This window comes from Rousettus aegyptiacus, unplaced genomic scaffold (assembly GCF_014176215.1).
Source record: "Rousettus aegyptiacus isolate mRouAeg1 unplaced genomic scaffold, mRouAeg1.p scaffold_m13_p_12, whole genome shotgun sequence".
Taxonomy (NCBI): Eukaryota; Metazoa; Chordata; class Mammalia; order Chiroptera; family Pteropodidae; genus Rousettus; species Rousettus aegyptiacus.
In genome coordinates, this window is record NW_023416287.1 from 39,517,313 (window position 1) to 39,531,699 (window position 14,387).

At 38.2% G+C, this 14,387-nt stretch overlaps 1 protein-coding gene across 3 annotated transcripts in view; it reads right to left on the reverse strand.

Annotated features, from left to right (window-relative positions):
* Window positions 1–14,039, reverse strand: part of ALDH1L1 (aldehyde dehydrogenase 1 family member L1) — a 75,615-nt gene extending 61,576 nt beyond the window's left edge. The window contains exon 1 of one of the 3 annotated variants that reach the window (XM_016160544.2): window positions 13,828–14,039. The gene's annotated coding sequence lies outside the window, so the exon portion shown is untranslated. Of the gene's footprint in view, window positions 1–7,806; window positions 8,312–8,360; window positions 8,733–13,827 lie in introns of those variants that run through there. The other 2 variants (XM_016160543.2, XM_016160546.2) reach the window with 2 other exon arrangements.
* Between the last annotated feature and the right edge of the window lie 348 nt (window positions 14,040–14,387).

Here is a 14,387-nt window from a genome sequence, read left to right on the forward strand (position 1 = left end):
TTGATAATTTTTTACATCTATGTTCACCAGGAATATTGATCTGTAATTTTCTTTTTTGTGTGTTGTCTTTGTCTGATTTTGGCACCAGGGTAATGTTGGCTTCATAAAATTAGTTTGGCAGTCTTCCCTCCCTCTCCAGTTTTTTGGAAGAGTTTGAGAGAACTTTTTATTAAATCTTCTTTGAATATTTGGTAGAATTAACCAGTGAAGCTGTCTGATCTTGGACTTTTGTTTTTTGGGAGTTTTTTGATTACTGCTTCTATATCCTTACTAGAGATCAGTCTCTTCAGATTTTCTATTTCTTTATGGTTCAGTCTGGGAAGGTTATATAATTCTAAGAATTTATCCATTTTCTCTAGCTTTTCTAATTCATTAGCATATTGTTTATAATAGTTTTTTAGGATGCTTTGTATTTCTGTGGTACCTGTTGTAACTTCCCTTTTGTTTCTGATTTTGGTTATTTGAGCCTTCTCTCTTTTTTCTTAATGAGTCTAGTTAAAGGTTTGTCAACTTTATTATCTTTTCAGAAATCCAACTCTTAGTTTCACTGATCTTTTCTGTTGTCTTTTAAATTTCTATTCCATTTATTTCTGCTCTGATTATTCATTATTTCCATCTTTCTATTGACTTTGGACTTTGTTGTTCTTCTTTATCTAGTTCCTTTGGATATAAAGTTAGATTGTTTATTTGAGATTTTTCTTTTTTCTTGAAGTAAGCCTGTGTTGCTATAAACTTCTCTCTTAGTATAACTTTTTTTCATCCGATAGATTTTGTTAGGTCATATTTTCATTTTCATGTGTCTGCATTTTTATATTTCTTCTTTAATTACTTCATTGACCCAATAGTTGTTCAGTAGCATGTTGTTTAATATTCACATATTTGTGATTTTTCCATTTTTTGTAGTCAATTTACAATTTCATACCATGTAGTTAGAAAAGATGCTAAGAGAGAAGAAATTGAATTATATAATATATTCAGTTAAAACCAGAGAAGTCAGAAAGTAAATAACAGACCAAAAAGAAAAAAGTAAAAAAAAACAAAAACAAAAACAAAAAACAATAGATAGAAAACAGTAATAAATATGTTTGATATTAACCCAACTATATTGATAATCACTTTGAACATCAATGGTCTAAATCCACCAATTAAAACACAAAGACTATCACAGCGGATAACAAATCAAAACTCAACTATATGTTGTCTATAAGAACACAGATATATTAAAAGTAAAGAGATGGAGAAAGATATGCCCTCATATCGCTCATTGAAAAAAAATATGTAACTATTAACTTCAGACAAAAAATACTTTAAAGCAAGGAAAGTTATTAGGGATCAAAAGAGATAATACATAACCATAAAGGGTTCGGTTCTCTGAGAAGATATAATAATGTGGATATGCCTAACAACAGAGAATCAAAATATGTGAAGCAAAAACTGATAGAATTGCAAGGTGATACAGACAAATCCACTAGCATAATTAGAGACTTAAATCCCTCTATCAATTCCTTCTGAGAGATCCAACAAGTAGGAAATCAGTCAGGACACAGGTGAACTGAACAGCACCCTCAGTAAGCTATGTGTAATTGACATTTACAGAATACTTCATCCAACCACAGCAGAATATACATTCATTTCAAGTTCATATGGAACAGTCACCAAGATAGATAATAAAACACACTCTAACAGATTTCAAAGAATGGAAATCTTATGAAGTATAATCTTAGACCACACTGGAATTACTAGAAATCAATAACAACAACATGTGGGTCAAAGAAGTCTCAAGAAAAATTTTTAAATAGTTGGAACAAGATGAAAATGAAAATATAACTTAACAAAATTTGTGGAATGCAGCAAAAGCAGTGTGTAGAGGGAATTTATAATATTAAATGCATATATTGATAAAGAAAAATATCTAAAATCAATAAAATAACCTTTTGCCTTAGGAAACTAGAAAAACAAGAGAAAATTAAATCAAAAGTAAACAGAGAAAAAGAAATAACAAAAACTAGAGCAAAAATCAAGAAATCAAAAACAGTAAATCAATAGAAAAAATAACAAAACAAAAAGAAGTTTCTCTTGAAACATGAATAAAATTGGCAAGCCTCTAGCCAGACTAAGAAAGAAAATAGAGAAGATACAAATTACTAACAGCAAAAATGAAAGAAGTGGCATTACTACTGATCCCTGGTCATTAAAATAATAATAAAAAATATTATAAATAACTATGTACCTATATATTTGACATTAGATGAAATGAAACAATTCCTTAAAAGATTCAACTTACCAAAATTCACACAAGAAGAAACACATAATCTGAATAGGCCTATATTTCTTAAAAATATTGAGTCAATAATGAATACCATCCTAAAAGAGAAAGCACCAGGAATCACTGATGAGTTACACCAAACATTTAAGGAAGGAATTATACCAATTCTTTTCCATCTGTTTCATAAAATAAAAGCAGAGAAAATATTTTCTAACTTTTTCTATCAGGAAAGCATTACCCAAATACAAAAACCAAAAACAGAACAAGAGAGGGAAAGTACAGACTAATATTTTTCATTAACATAGACATTAATATCCTCAACAATATATTAACAAATTGAATCCAACAATGTGTAAAAAGAGTTATACACCAAAAACAAATGGGATTTACTCCAGATATTGAACATTCAAAAATCAATTATTGTAATTAATTACATCAACAGATTAAAAAAGAAAAATCATATGAATACATAAATAGAAGTAAAAAAAAAGCATTTGAGAAAGTAAAATCTCATCTATGATAAAAATTCTAAGCAAGCTAGAAATAGAAAGGAATTTAACTTGATAAAGAACGTTTACAAAAAACCTCCAGCTAACTTCATACCTAATGGTGAAAAACTAGAAACTTTCCCACTAAGATCAGGAATAAGGCAAGCGTGTTCCCTCTCATTAATCTTATTCAACATCCTACTGGAAATTCAATAAGATAGAAAAGTAAATAAAATGTCTACAGATTGGGAAGGAAGAAATAATCTGTTTTTGTTCACAGATAACATGACTGTCTATGCAATAAATCTCAAAGAATCAACAAATATCCTGGAACTAATAAGCAGTTATAGCGAGTTTCCAGGATACAAGATTAATATACAAAAGTCAATTGGTTCTTACATGTCAGCAATAAAAAATTGGGATTTGAAATTTAAAACACAAGAACTTTTACATTAGCACAAAAAATAAAATTATTTCAGTATAAATCTAACAAAGTATATTCAAAATTTCTATGAGGAAAACCACATGACTCTGATGAAAGAATAAAATAAAACCTAAATAAATGAAGAGGTATCCCATGTCCATGAATAGGAAAACTCAACATTGTTAAGATACCAGTTCTGTCCAAATTGATCTATAGATTCAACACAATCCCAATCAAAATCCAAGCAAGTTATTTTATGGATATCAACAAACCGATTCTAAAGTTTATGTGGAAAGGCAAAAGACCTGGAATACCCAACACAATATTGAAGGAGAGGAGCAAAGTCAAAGAGCTGATACTACATGAGTTCAACACTTACTATGAAGCTGCAGTAATGAAGACGTTATGGTATTTGCAAAAGAATAAACAAGTAGATCAATAGATAGAACAGAGAACCCAGAAATAGACTGACACAAATAGTCAACTGATCATTGACAACACAGCAAAAGCAATACAATGGAGAAAAGATAGATCTTTCAACAAATAATTCTTGAACAATGGATATCTACATGAAAAAAAAATCACTCAAAATCATTCACAGACCAAAATATAAAATGTAGCAATGTAAAAGTCCTAGAAGATAATAAAGGAGAATATCTAGGTGACCTTGGGTTCAGCTTTTTAGGTACAACACCAAAAGCACAATTCATGAAAGAAAAATATAATAAATTGGGCTTCATTAAAATTTAAAACTTCTGGCAGTTACAAATAGTTGTAGGGATGTAAAATATAGCATCAGGAATATAGTCAATAATATTTAATAACTATATACGGTGTCAGATGAGTACTAGATTTATCAGGCTGATTACTTTGTAAGTTATATAAATGTCATTTAATCACTATGTTATACACCTGAAATTAATATAATATCGTATGCCAACTGTAATTGAAAAGATTTAAAAATACTTTAAAAAGGGAATACAAAGCCATATAAGTATACTCGCAAAACAAAGACTAAAAGAGAATGTTTTTTAAATAGTTGTGTTCAGTTATTAAAATTTGGAGATATATTTTCTTTAAAATAGGAACACATGATTTTGCAATCACAAGGGAAGAAAATAATAGCTGTAATGAAATGAATTTTAAAATTGCAAACCTCAGAAACATAATCAAGCTTTTAAAATGTCCTTTATAATTAGTACAAAGTTATTAATTAAACATAATAATAAAATTTCTATCAAATATATTCCATTGGAGAATGTTCAACTCAAGTTTTACATTTTTACCCTTTCTAAAAGAATCTTGCATTGATGATTACCCCAAATCAAAAAAAAGAAAAAGTGCACAATGTGAACTGCTTTATCTAAAAGAATCCAATATAAAATGAATATAAATACAAAATTAATCATTCTATCTCTGCAATTAAAAAATGTTTGCCTACATTATAGCACAACCATAAATCATATACTCTTCAGATAAGAATGATTATCATGGCAAAGCTTAAAGATGAGATAGAAAGATAGAGAAAGAGGGACAGATACACAGACATGCAGAATATATACTACAATTGTAAGTAACCATAAACAAATAATAAATTTTTAAAAAATTTAAAACTTCTGCTTGGTAGAAGACACTGTTAAGAGAATGAAAAGAAACCATAGATTGGGAAAAACTCTTTGCAAAACACATATCTGATAAAGCCACTGGTATTCAAAATATACAAAGAATCCTTAAAACTCAGCAAGAAGAAAACAAACTACCCAATTAAAAAATGGGGGAAAGACTTGAACAGACCTATCACCAAGAAGATATGCAGATGGCAAAAAAGCATATGAAAAGATGCTCAACATCGTACGTCATGGGGGATTGCAAATTAAAACAATGATGAATTACTTATTGAATGACTAAAATACAAAATATTGACATCACCAAGTACTGATAAGGATGTGGAGCAATTGAAACTCTTATTTATTGCTAGTGGGAATGCAAAATGGTAGAACAACTTTGGAAAATAACTTTGCAGTTTCTTATAAACCTAAACATACTCTTTCCATATAATCCAGCAATCACAGTCTTTGGTATTTACTTAATTGAGTTGAAAATTTATGTCTACACAAAAACCTGCACATGCAAATTTATGGCAGATTTGTTCATAGTTAGTAAAACTTGAAAGCAACCAAGATGTCCTTCAGTGTGTGAATGGATAAATAAACCATCCAGACAATGGTATGTTATTCAGTGCTGGAAAAAAAAAAAAAGATCAAGCCACAAAGAGACATAGAAAAGGCTTAAATGCATGTTGCTTAGTGAAAGAAGCTAATATTAAAAAGTTACCTACTGTATGATTCCAACTATATGACAGTCTCAAAATGGAAAAACCAAGGAGACAGTAAAAGATCTGTGGTTGCCAGGGTTTTTAGAGGAAAGGGAGGAATGAACGGGTGGAGCACAGAGATTTTTTTTTTTTTTACAGTAAATAAACCATTATCTACTGTAATGGCAGATGCAGATCATTGTACATTTATTAAAATCCAAGAGTGAATCCGAATGTGAATGGTGGATTTTAGATAATATAATGTATCAATATTGGCTTACCAAGTATAACAAATGTACCAGACTAACATTAATGCAAGATGTTAATAATGGGATGGGGGGCATGGTGGAGGGAGTGTATGATAACTTTCTGTACTCTCAGATCAGTTTCTCTATAAAATCAAAATTGTTCTAAAAATATCTAAGTTAATTAATTAGACAAATAATAAATAAATAAATAAATAAATAAATAAAATCTAGCTCTTTAGCTTATTCCTTACTGCAACAGTTTAACTGTGTTAAAAATAAATATTTAAAATATTAAATATAAGAAAACATTAAATATTAGAAAATACTGGTAAATATTGCACTATACACGCCGGATACGAAAAGAAAAATGTAAAAGTATGTAGTAAACTTTCATACATGAAGACTTTAGATGTCTCTGTAGTAATTTAACAAAAAAATGTTGCTAATAGACAAAAACAAATAATCAAAACAATGAAAAATAAAACAGAAAATTATTTTTCTCTTATAAAATTGGATAATATGTAAAGCAATATAAATATTCGATGTTGGCTAAGCTATGGGAAAATGGACAATCTTATGTACCACTGATGGTGGAATATGATAAATGGATAATTTGAGACATTGGTAAATTGGTGCAATAAACATAAAAATCTTAAAAACAGTGATTTTTTTCTGACTCAGCAATTTCACTTCTAAATTATGTTCAAACAAGCAAATAAAGACATGAATATTTTAACACAATGACACATTAACACTGTGTAAGCGATACAACAGTTAGAAATGACAACATAATCTGCTTCATGCCCAGGAATTTATAAACCAAAACACCCCAACAATAAACACACCACTCTAATTTTTTAAGGTACATATACAAGTGCCTATGTTCATGTACTTGCGGGGTAAAAGCCTGAAGGATTCACATAGAAATGTTAAAAGTCACTGGATAGAGTTTTGGGGGTCTGGGTTGTTTTTGCTTTGTTTTTGCTGACTGTCATCTTTTTTCTGTTTGTTTTTGTTTGTTTTTCCTACACTTGGCATGTATTCCACTTCGAAAAATAAAGGGGTACAAAACAGACTCCTTGGAAGCAGTAAGTTAGAGTCAGGTAGCCACCCAGTGGGGTTATAGTCACAACTGAGGAGTGATGGGTGGGGTCTCAGTCAAACTTGGCCCTTGGCCAAAGAAAGATCAGGTGCAGTGAAGGGGAGGAGCCAGGAAGAAGAGACTACAGAGACCCACGTGAGCGGCCTGGCAACCTCTCAGCCTATGCTTTTTGATTTGGCACTGCTCAGTGTCCTTGCCCCAGGCAGTGCCTGGGAAGCTGTGGGGCAGCCTTGGCAGCAGTCCGGCTGTACCTACTTCTCAGGCCTCCTAACCCCAACTCCCATCCAGGGCCAGCTCCCCAGGACCCAGCTATCAGACCCTGCCTGAGGGGGAGCTGTGAAGTGCAGGAGCGCAGCTCTGGGTGACTGGTCACTGGTTGTAGTCCTAGGACCCACCAAGGAATGTAGTTCTAGAAGGCTGCAGAGCTTCGTCAGCCCCAAAATGTCCCATTCCTCTAATTGTCCCTTGAAGGTCACAAAGCTGACTCCTTTCCTGCAATCAGCCTGTTCAGCTTGGTACCTGGCAGGCAGCATAGTTGCCGTTCCCATAGCTGGGGTCCCCTGGGAGCGTGCCTTTCTTAAGGTCCTGGGCACAGAGGACAGGCTGCAGTGCATGCTATCAAGGCCACCAGAGGCTATAGACCTAGGTTCATCCTTGGAGAATCACCTTCATCTCTGAGCTTCGTATCTCCCAACATTGTTGCAAAGGTCAATAATCAATCAGTTTTCACAGAGGACCTCCTAGGGCCAGACATGCTGCATAATCTCATGTAATTCTCAAGCAACCTTAGAAGATAGGTGCTATTATTTACCACCCCTGCCAATTTCAGCCAAAGAAACTTAAGATTCAGAGCTTAAGAAACTTGCCCAAGGTCACAGAGTAAGGGGAATGGGGAGGGACTCCAAGCTCCACAACTCTTAACCCCAAGTCTGAGAATACTCTGTCCTTACCTAAGGATGCTTACCTTTCTTAGGCAGATGGCAAATGAGGGTCCCCGACAGGTACGGGGTAGGAGGAGGCGCTTGGCTCTGAGTAGGGCAACCCCAAGAACCCCGTTGTGGGGTCCTGCTGGGGCTCCGGGATCTAAGCTTCTCTGCACAGGACCAGTGAAGCAGGGTGCAGGGGTGGGGTAGGTGGATGGAGCGTTTCCAGTCTCAAGAATGGGGTGAGAGACTTAGGAAAGGGGCGGATGTCTTAGGGGCACCCATATTACCTTGGGTTGGTCCCCTTTTCTCTCCAAGCCTCAATTTTCTCTTCTGTAAGCCAAGCTTGTAACACCTACTCCACAGGACGTGCCTGCGCCTTTAAGTGTCCTGCCCTCTCTGCCCAGCCACCTGTCGCTGTTCTTTAGCCTGAAGATCTCAGGCAAGACTAGAGGCTCGGCTGCCTCAAAGGTAACCCTGGATCCGGACCCCAAGACCCGCATTCCTGCAGTGAAGCTCATGGAGCCTCCGGAACCCCCATAGCAAGCTGGGACAGCCTACCCTCCTCAGGGGGTCTGGGTGCGCAGGGACTCACCAAGTGCGGAAGGAGTCGCAGGCGTCACGGGACAGAAGGGACCTCTGAGAGCTTTGTCCAGGAAACTGGCGCTGGCTCAGGCTGGCCATGGGCGGTGGAGAGGTGGGACCCGCCCCAGCCAGTCCCCGGCTCAGCTCCAGAGCCAAGGCCAGAACCGGAGAGGGGAGAGGCGCCAGGAGGAGGCGAGAAAGGCGGGGGCGCTGGGCAGATAGAAAGTCACTCTGAACGGGGTGTTGAAAGGGCTCTCACTAACTGTGAGACCGAGGCTGGATGCCTCACTCACTTTCTCTGGGCCTGCTTGCGTTTATAGAGAAAACTTGCTACAGACCCTTCCAGAATTCACAGGGCTTTAAAAAGGCCCAAGTGTCATGAGGTTATGGGTACTTGCAAGGCTGGGTTAGTAAGAGGAACCTCACCAAATTGGGTAATTTTCACTCACTTGCTCACTCACTCACTCACTCACTCAAAAATAAAGTGCCAAGTTCCTACCCTGTACTGTGGACATGGTGCAGAGCCAAACAAGAACCTTGCTCTCTGAACTTCCATGAACCTTCGAGAGGCAGTAACTTTGTGTCTGTATGTATCGGGGGTTTCTGCCTATCTAGTGATCATCTCGCCTTTCCAGGCAATTACCCTTCTCCTAGTGCTCCCTTCTGTCTAGTCTGGATACCACAGACCCCTCTCCTGGCTCTCAATCTGACCAATCCTGTCTCAGGCAGGGTTATCTGTTCCTCTCCCTGCCAAGGAAAGTCAGGGAACAAAAGAATACAGAGGAGAATAAAGCTGCCAGTTGTTCCCTGACTTCCAGCCTTTGTTCAGGCGGCTGCTTCCACCTGTAATGCCCTTTCTGTCATACCTGAAGCTGGACTTCTCTTTGTCTTCCTAGCCTTACTTCTTTTGACTCTGAGTTCCAGCTACCTGGACCTCTATTCAGTGCCTGAACACAACAAACTTACTCCAGCCTTAGGGCTTTTACACTGGCCTGTGATAGATACTGTGTAGTATCTATCAAATACTACAGAGGCACACCCTCTCTTGCCTTCACATTTCTGCTTTCATATCAAATATCTGATGCAACATCTTAAAGAAGCTGTTCTAGGTTACGCAGTCTAAAGGAGTCTGTCACCCACTATTGCATAACCCTGTTATATTTCCTTCACGACACTTACTGTGTGTCTGAGATTTTTTTGTTCATTATTTGTTTATTATCTGTTTCTACCACTATACTCTAAGCTCTTTGAGGGTAGGAAACTGGTGCAATGTATTCACTGTTGTATTCCTAATACACAGCGATGGCACATAGTAGATGCTAAACGTGTGTTGAACGTGTGTGTTATCCCACATGCCAGGATAAACACCCAAGATTGAGATATCTCTACTAAGCCCTCTAGCCTATTCCCAGGAACTCTCTTCTTGTTCTCTTTGTTCCAGTCTCCAGGTCTCCTGGCTATCCTTCATGTATATTAACTTTCTTGACTCATGAACTTTTCATGGGCTATTCATCTTAGTTCCCAAGGGAACCTCATTCACATTTCAGGAGATTCCTACTTAAATGTGACATCTTCAGGGAAGCTTTTCCTTTTCACTTGCTAGGGCAGATTCTTCATTATATGACCACAGAGGGGTTTTTAATTTTCTTTCATGCACCCCTCTTGATTATAATTTTATCACGGCTCCTGGGATTATTTGATGGACATGTCTTACCCACTAAAACATGAGGGCAAAGACTACCTTAGTCTCAGGAATTCCCTAACACTTAGTATAGTGCCTTGTGTTCAAAAGGTGCTCAATAAAATTTGTAGGATAAATTACTGAATGTCAAGAGCCTAGAATGGGAAAGTAGTGTGAGCAGAACGTTGAAGCTAGAATGGAGAAGGCAGGAATCATCAAAATAATGACTTGCAGATTGGGCACCCCATAAAGTTGTTAGAAAATCAGAAAGGCCCCATAGTCTTAGGGGGTATAATGAGCAGGAAAGGAGAGAAGTTTGAGCTGAAAGTTTAGCAACAGTGCCACCTGCAGTAACATGGAAAGTAGAAAAATATACCTAATGGACTAGGTAATCTGGCTAAGTAAATTTTCCGACAGAATGTTAAAGCTGCTTTTTTGGCTTCTTTTTGCTGGATATACTAAAATGTGAGAGACAAGAGATATGCCCTAAGAAGAACTGTTACTGGTTTTGAAAATTCTCAGGTTCTCTAGATGTCAAATGATGCTAAAATTAATAAACAACTTCCAGGTAGAGATTCATTCTGGGGCCGTGCCAGGAAAAGATGGTCTAAAGTTGAAGCTAAGGGTGTGGCTGTAAAATCCTTTGTTAAGTTCTTGAAAAAAATCAAAAGTGGCACCTTAAAATATTCAGTTAAACAGTAAGACTTCCAAGAAGCTAAGTTGTCATTCAGCCAAAGCCCAAAGTAGAGAAGGGCTTATCTCAAAGAGATGCCCATTGTCTAAATGAATGAACCTCAGTAAGATTCACAGAAGACACACAAAGTTTTTAAAAGAATTATATTGATAAAATAGTGCCAGCTTGAAGCTTAAACTGAAAGGATCAGAGATAGTATAAAATGAAGAGAGACTTCTGGAACCCCACCCTGCCCCAATTCTACTGCATGAAGCAGCCCAAGAAAGCCCACAGATGCAAACATGGGCTAGATTTCATGCAAACAAAAGACAACTTCAGAGCAGAATAGAGTCCAAGGGTTGAAACCAAGAGTATGGAGAGGCCAGAGTCGATATGAATTCCTATCAAGGAACTTATAACATCTGACCAGATGGACTTCAGAATCATCAAACTCAGTTCTCTAGCAACACCCATGTGCGTCCCATCCTTGTCCCTTTTGAACAATAATATCTGTTGTGGTCATACTATGCTTATCCCACTATTGTATGTTGGGGTGACAGAGAACAAGAATGCAGACAATTTGTCCCTGGAACTCACAGGTCTACAAATTGAGGGTGACTGTACCCAATGAGGTACACTGAAGGAAATCCACCCAAGGAGACTCTTTCACATCAGAACCTACTTTAGATGTAAAAATTCTGGACTTCGATTTCATTCTGTAATTGGATGGGACTTTTAGGGGAATAAGTGTTTGGAAGGGTATGCATATTTTGCATGTAAGAGGACTGTAAATAATTTGTGGCCATTGGGTGGACTGTGATAATTTAAGAACTCTTTGACACTCCCTCCTCCTTCAAGAGGAGTGCAACTTCTTGAGCCCATGAGGTGAGCTCGGTGACTTGCTTCTAACAACTGAAATAGGGCAGAAGTGACACTGCATGGCTTCTGAATCAACCATTTTATAGACCAGACCGAGAAATGGGGCCTGAGGGTAGAGAGTGGTAGAAATCAGTTCTTCTGTATTCAAGAACTTTATGATACTCTCTGAATGAGTCATGCTGAACCTGTCTCTGCCAGTTCAATTCATGGTGCCTGGAATGTCCCTTCACTCATCTACCCCAGCTTATGCTTCAGAGATTGGCTCGTATTTATCTCTTTTGGAAAGCCTTCCCCAGCTTTCCTTTCTTTGGAATTCCCTCATTTATAGCACAAATCACATTCTAATATAATTTTCCATGTGCTTATCTGTCTGTCTCTTTTTCAGTTGCAAGGCCCCCGAGGGCAAGGTCAGAGGCTACTTCATCTGTGGACCCCAGAGCCTGCGCAAGACCTGACTCAAAAAAGGCACCAGTGGCTGACTGTGGATGAAGGATGTGTCCAACAAGGAGAGCCTCTGCCTGTTGAATAGTGGGTGCTTGCACAGACCTGTATTGTAGGAAAGGAGATGGGGCTACTGCTCTAATCCAGGGGAAGTTTAGAGGATGAGTGTTCTCAGGACCACATGGGTGAATGACCAGGTAGAGAAAAGGATTAACTTTATGTTGTGTAAGGATGATTCAGCTTGTCGTTTGGGAACTCAGTAACTGGGTGCTGCTATGTGTACATTTCTTGCAAAGGAAACATTAACTTGTCAAGGTCTATGTGCAAAGAACATGACCTGAACTTTCTTTGCAAATTTGGAGCCTGTGTTCCCCTATGGTAAACTCCTGAGGCCTCCTGTTCAGATGCAAAATGAGATCACCCCATGCTTCTACTTTGCCTTGTGAATTACTCATGGTGTCTCCTGATTTCCTATATTTTAGAAACTCCCCCAATGAGAACCTAGAATTCAGTGTGGTTTTCCTTGCTATTCCCCATTAAAATGGCCAACATGTGATTTTACTTATTGTTTTATAGTTCATTTTGGTTGCCATAACGCAATACACACTGGGTGACTTATAAACAACCAAAATTTATTTCTTACAGTTCTGGAGACTAGAAGTCTGAGATCAGGGTACCAGCATGGTTGGTGAAGGCCCTCTTCGGAATCACAGACTTCTCATGTGTCATCACATGAGCTCTGTGGGGTCTCTTTTATAAGGGCACTAATCCCTTTCGTGAGACCTCCACTCTCATGATCTAATCACCGCTCAAAGGCCTCACAGCCTAATACTATCACATTTGGAGGATAAGTTTTCAACATATGGAGTTGCAATAAAGACGGCAGACCAGGAAAATGTTGTTCTTGCCTCCTCTCGTGATTACATCAAAATTACAACTAAACTATAGAACAACCATCATTGAGAACCACCTAAAGTCAAGCTGAACAGAAGTGCTATTGCTAGGGAAATAGAGAAGACCTGTCACAACTAGTAGGAGGGGCAGAGAGGCAGAAGAGCTGGTCCCACACCCTCATGTGGTGGTTAAAAATGGTGAGGGATATCTCAGCCATGAAGATCCCCTCCGAGGAGCAAGGGATCTCAGCCCTACACCAGGCTCCCAAGCCCAGAGCTCCAGTGCCAGGGAGAGAAGTCCCACAACTTCTGGTTGTGAAAACCAGTGGAGATTGTAGCTGAGTGACATAGAGGACTGCTGGAGCTCCAGGCATTCCTCTTAAAGGGCCACACATGGACTTATTCCCTGATGAAATTACTCGCTCTGAACTCCAGCTCTGGGCAGCAGCTAGAATGAATGGTGCCAGGGATGTATGGGGCTGAGGGGGGCTTGAATTGTCTGGCTTCAGGGCAAGGGTGGGAGGGGCAGCTTTCTGCAGATTGAGGTGATGGGAGAAGCCATTGCTTCTTTACTGAGCCCTCAAACTACCCAGACTGCAGAGGCAGGCAGGCACCATATCTGAGTTTCCGCCAACCTGGCTAACACCATTCACCCTGCCTTGTTAATTTCTTGAGACTGCGCCCTACCCAACTTGTGTTCCCACACAAGCAGCTCCCTGTGGCTTTTCCAGACAAAAGCCCTGTCTTGACTTGTTCTGCAAAATTTCCTAAAATTTCTAAAAGGTTCAAAAACCCCAGTAATTAAAGTCAGCATAAATAGCAATAAAAATAATTAAACATCAAAATAAATTTACATGGTTGTCAAATGTAAAAAATCATTCAAGTAACACCAGTAACAGAGAATACTTACACAAGATCAGAGCCTGGTTGTGTCCAGAACACTGAAAGGAGTGTCTAAAATGAAGATGGAAGATTAGAAGATGTGTTCTAAGAAAAAAAAAAAATTTAACTTCTTCTAAAAGTTTAATGAAGAGAAAGAAAAAGTCCACACAGAACTGTCTGGTTCCGCACAGATTCAGCTCTGTGCTTCTCCTAAGGACCCTTTGAAGCCAGGCCTGTCCTACATATGTGATTAGGCATGAGAACCTGAGGCACCTAAGAGCTTTGTACTTGAACCTGGCTTCCAGGTCATTCTAGAAATATGCTTGTCAAAGCAGGAAATAGAATACACATTGCTTAGCTGGCATTGGAATGTTTGCCTATTTGGATGTGGCTTCTGCCTTGCTTTGTTGACGCCTCTTGCCCAAGGCTTCCCAGATGCCCAGGTGAGAGGTCATCTGGCAATCCAAAAGTGAGGGATCGCCATATCTCCATGAGGCAGCCCCTACAGATAAGGGCTTCTCCTTCCCTGACAGAAGTTCTGAGACTCATATCTTAAATCTCAGAAGGTTTGGTAGGATCAAACAATCG